The sequence below is a fragment of the Hevea brasiliensis genome, chromosome 5 (genome assembly GCF_030052815.1).
Source record: "Hevea brasiliensis isolate MT/VB/25A 57/8 chromosome 5, ASM3005281v1, whole genome shotgun sequence".
Classification (NCBI taxonomy): domain Eukaryota; kingdom Viridiplantae; phylum Streptophyta; class Magnoliopsida; order Malpighiales; family Euphorbiaceae; genus Hevea; species Hevea brasiliensis.
The window spans coordinates 111,753,514-111,758,846 of record NC_079497.1 but is presented as its reverse complement, the minus strand read 5'-3'; the positions used below and the strand labels follow the sequence as shown (position 1 = coordinate 111,758,846).

General features: G+C 35.1%; 1 non-coding gene across 1 annotated transcript; it reads left to right on the top strand.

Annotated features, from left to right (window-relative positions):
* Positions 1–692: 692 nt before the first annotated feature.
* Positions 693–798, top strand: LOC131180546 (small nucleolar RNA R71). Its single transcript, XR_009149313.1, has one exon. It is a non-coding gene; the product is annotated as a small nucleolar RNA R71 (small nucleolar RNA).
* Positions 799–5,333: the final 4,535 nt, after the last annotated feature.

The window sequence follows — 5,333 nt, the reverse complement described above, 5'->3', positions numbered from 1 at the left end:
TAATTGAGAAATCATTTCTTGTTGACTTTGATGGCTCACAAGTAGAGTTTCAATCATAGATTCCAATCTAGCTGTCTTGTCTAGTTGTGCTTGTTGTGGTAGAGGTGTAGCAGTACATTTTGAGGTTTAGAAATTCCAGAGGAGGCCCTCTATTCTCACTGAAAATTTGATTTTGTTGATATCCGTAAGGTTGTCAAAATTCTGATTTTGCCCTTGTCTACCTCCCCAAGAGAAATTTGGGTGGTTTCTCCATGCCGATCATAAGTTGCGTAAAATGGGTTACCACTGGTCTTTGATTGTAGTTCCCACATAATCCACTTGCTCACTTGAAAATCTTGATTAAGTGCAGAAAATCACGCACAATTGACATTTGCAGCTCCAATTTCTAGTGTATTACCGTAACCTCCTATCAAGAATCTACTTTCATACTTAACTTGTCCATCTTCTTTGTCAAAGCATCAAACTTAGCATTAATCATATTCATGGCGTCAAGCTCAAACATACCAGCTGGTTTCTTGATCTCATTCCTCTCACAACTCCATTGGTAGTTGTTATAAGCAATTTTATCAAGAGCAGAAAAAGCTTCATCTTCAGATTTCTCCATAAGGTCACCTCCAGAAGATGCATCAATTGTACTCCTAATAGCTGGTGAAACTCCATTATAAAAGTGTTGAACAAGCATCCACTTAGGAATCCCATGATGTGGACATCTCCTTTGCAAATCCTTGTACCTCTCCCATGCTTCATATAAGCTCTCATCATCTCTAGGTTTAAAAGAAGTCACTCATTTCTCACTTTAGTGCCTTGCTTGGTGGAAAATATTGAGCTAAAAATGCTTTAGAAAGTTCATACCATGTTGTGATAGAACCCGGTGTCAAAGAATGTAACAACTCTCTAGCTCGGTCCTTCAGAGAAAAAGGAAATTATCTGATTCGAATTGCATCTTCATAAAATCCATTTATCTTCAACATATCACTGATCTCAAGAAAGTGTGCCAGATGCACATGTGGACTTTCACTTGGATTTCCTCCAAATTGTGCTTGTTGTACCATTTGACAAAGTGCAGGCTTCAATTCAAAATTATTAGCTTCTACCCTTGGTCTTGTGATACTTGGCATGAAATCTCCAATGTTAGGATAGGCATGATCCTTCACAGAGCGGTTGTTATTGTTGTTGTTGTTGTTGTCAGCCATTTCTTCTTGTACTTGCTCTTGCTCTTGTGCTCTTTCTTGTTGTTGTTGAGCTTTAATTTCAGCTTTTCTCCTTTTAGATTCTCGCTTAAAGCCTTTGCTGTCTTCTCTATTTCTGGGTCAAAGAATAAATTGATTTCTTCACTTTTTGTCCTTCTCATAAAATATAGCACCTGAAAAACAAAAAAAATAAACAAACTCTCAAAGTAAAATGGTAAAAAGAAAATAAAGTAAAATGCCCAAATTAACCAAACAAACAATCGTTCAATATCAAGCAAAAATCAAATCCCCGGCAACGGCGCCAAAAACTTGTTGTGACTTATCCGCAAGTATACGGGTCATCTCAAGTAATAAAGTGATGAATCAAGTATCGTTCCCACGAGGATTTGCTGTTTGATTACTAAACTATGAATGAAGCAATTATTTGGGCTAATGATTAATGAATAAATGGTAAATGTAAATGAGCAAGGTAAATTGATTAATCTAATTGAAATGGGTAAAGAGCAAACAAATAAATTCTAATTCTAGCTCGCAATTAAACTAAAATTAACAATGGGTAATTTAAACGAAAGTCTAATTATGGTAAAAGTGATTCCAGAGTTGGGGGTTTATGCATAAATTAATTGGGATTTGTCTTGGGCATTCCAATTTTTAGGGAAAAATAGAGTTTGAAGGAAATTGATTCTAAATCTCTTTGATATCTTTTTCAAGCAAATCAAAGCGTATTCTAAAAATAACCAAACCTACTTTCGTATGTATTTGATTACTTTAAAACCCATGAAGTTTTGTAACCAATAATTAATTCCTCTTAAAGTCCTAGTTTATTTCTAAATCTAGGTGATTTTAAGTTCCAATCCTTGATTAACTATCAATGACCTTCACCTTTCGGTCCTTCAATCAAAGATTAACACAATACCCAATGGGTACCAACATTAGGCAAGTAAATCAAGCACACAAGGAAGGAATCAAAACTCATATTCATATAAAATAAGGAAATACCCAATCCAAATCCACAAATTAATCTAAAACATATTTCCCAACACTCAAATCTAAGGAAATTACTCACTCATTATGGTATTTACAAGAAATATAGATGGAAGAATAAAGAAAAACATGATAAAAGGACTGAAATAGGAAAACCTGTGGAAGAACCAAGGTCTCGGTTCTCGAGCTCCAAACTCATGCAATGCCTCCTCTTCCTCCAGAGAATGGCGTCTTCTCTACCTCTTTCTATATAATTTTCTTTCCTTTTTTGTTTTTCCTCCCTTCCTCTTGTGGCAAAAATAAGGAAATGATGAATTTATATGGTCCCTAAAAGTTACCCTAAAAGTAAATAAAAGAAAAGGAGTGGATAGAAAATGAGGTGTAAAATTATCCAAGTCAAGAAAGACTATTCACGTTTCGGGCATTCCGCTTAGGGTTCGGCTTAACCCTAGCGACTTCTTAGCAAATTTAGCCTCTGGTCGCACTGTCTGCTTAAGGTTAAGCAGACCTTCAGCAAATCTCGGCAGACTTATAGTAAAATGGACTTTTCTGCTCATGCTTGACTTGTGTTGCACCTTAAGCATTGCCGCTTTACCCTGAGCATGACCTTAAGCAAGGTCTCAAGCAAATTTCGGCTGGTTTGCTCTTTCAAGGCTTGATTTCTTCAACTTTCCTCCATGCTTAAAGAATCCCAAATTTCTTCAAATCACTTCCTAATGCACTCATTGATCCTCGATTTGCCACAAAATCCTATCAAAAACAACAAAATTACAAAAATCAAATATAAAGTATCTAAAATTAACAAATAAACTAAAATAAAGCTAAAAACATAAAATATACTAAAATATAAGGGCAAAATGGATGCAAAACTACCCTAAAATGCCTATATGAAATGAGTGTAACAGAATCCTAGCCATTTTATCTCTTTCTTCAGGTGTCTTTGGAGACATCTCTTTAGAAAGATGGATACCATGTCTCACTGGTAACAATCATCTCTTGGAATCAAGCATGTTAAACCTCTTTAACACCTTTTCCAAGTATAGATTTTGGGATAAACCAATTATTCTTTTCGCTCTATCTCTATAGATGTGAATCCCAAGAATATAGGTTGCCTCCCCTAAGTCTTTCATGGAGAATGTATTTGACAATCATACCTTTACAATTGTCAACATACCTGTGTCATTACCCATCAATAAAATGTTGTCCACATATAAGATAAGTAAAGTGACAGCACTATCACTAACCTTCTTATATACATATGGCTCATCCTCATTTTTGATAAAATCAAATGACTTAATGGTTTCATTAAAATGGATGTTCCAACTCCTCAAAGCTTATTTCAACCCATAAATGGATCGCTTTAGCTTGCATACCTTAGAACCATCTTGGGATTCAAAACCCCTAGGTTGTTCCATGAAAATGTTTTCTTCAATGTATCCATTGAGAAAAGCTATTTTGACATCCATCTGCCAAATCTCATAATCATAATGTGCAGCTATTGCTAATAGAATCCTAATTGATTTAAGTATGGCAACAGGCAAGAAAGTCTCCTCATAGTCGATTCCTTATCTTTGACGAAACCCTTTCGCTACTAGCCTTGCTTTTTAGGTCTTTACCTTTCCATTAGAACCAATTTTCTTCTTGAAAACTCATTTGTTCCCTATAGGTACAATACCTTCAGGTGGGACATTAAGATCCCAAACTTGATTCTTATATATGGAATCAATTTCGGATTTCATAACATCAATCCATTTTGAAGAGTCTATATCTGATATAGCTTCTTCATAGGTAAGTGGATCATCTCCATGATCTACTTCTTCATGAGTAGGCAACTCTTATTCTTCTTCATAAAGGAAACCATATCTCATCGGTGGGTGAGATACCCTAGTTGTTCTACGAGAAATAGTTGTAGATGTTTCATCAATAGGTGTAGGTTGACGAGATGGATCTACATCCATCTGATCTGTTGGTTGGTCAGAATTCTCCAATTCCAACTCTATTTGCCTTCCTTTGCCTCCTTCTTGAACAAACTGTTGTTCAAGAAATGTGGCATCTCTACTTATCAAATGGACCCTTTTCTGATCTGGTTTCCAATTTATCATTGTTCAGCTTTTTGATATAAGCTGGACAACCCCAAATCTTAACATGCTTAAGACTTGATTTTCTTCCATGCCATATCTCATAAGGTGTAGAAGATACTGATTTTGATGGAATCCTATTCAGAATATACAAAGCTGATTCTAATGCAAATCCCCAAAAGGAGATTGGCATATCAGTATAGCTCATCATACTACGTACCATATCCAATAGGGTACGATTTCTCCTTTCAGATACACCATTCAACTGTGGTGTTCCTGGAGGAGTCAGCTGGGAAACAATGTCATGCTCTCTCAAGTATTCATCAAATTCAGTACTCAAGTATTTACCTCCACGATCTAATCGAAGAGCTTTAATACTTTTTTCTGTTTGATTTTCTACTTCAGATTTAAATTCTTTGAACTTTTCAAAGGATTCATGTTTGTATTTCATCAAATACAAATACCCAAATCTTGATTTATCATCAGTAAAGGTAATAAAATAATGAAAACCACCTCTAGCCATTTCTTTAAATGGACCACATACATCACTATGTATTAACTCTAAAATATTTTTAGCTCTTAGCCCTTGTCCAACAAAGGGTGATCTAGTCATTTTTCCCTGAAGGCAGGATTCACAGGTTAGAGTAGGTTCAGAACCCGATGAGGATAGAATCCCCATTTTCTCCAGTTTTGTAATTCTATCTTCTGCAACATGACCTAACCTTAAGTGCCAAATATATTTTGAACTTAAGTTGATTTTCACCATGGCATTGCATTCATTTAGATCACTTGCATTCATTTTGTGTTTGTCATTTTTATCCAAAAAATAAAGACCATCATTCATATAACCCGAACCAACATATTTATTTCCAAAATAAATATTACAAATATCATATGTGAACTGAAATTCATATCCATTTCTAGTCAAACTAGATATAGAAATGATGTTCTTAAAAACATCAGGTACATATAAAATATTATCCAAACACAAAATATGTCCAGACATGTAAAAAAATTTAGATCCTATGGCTAAAGCTTCAACAGTTGAGCCATCGCTAATTCGGAGTCTAACCTCTCAAGA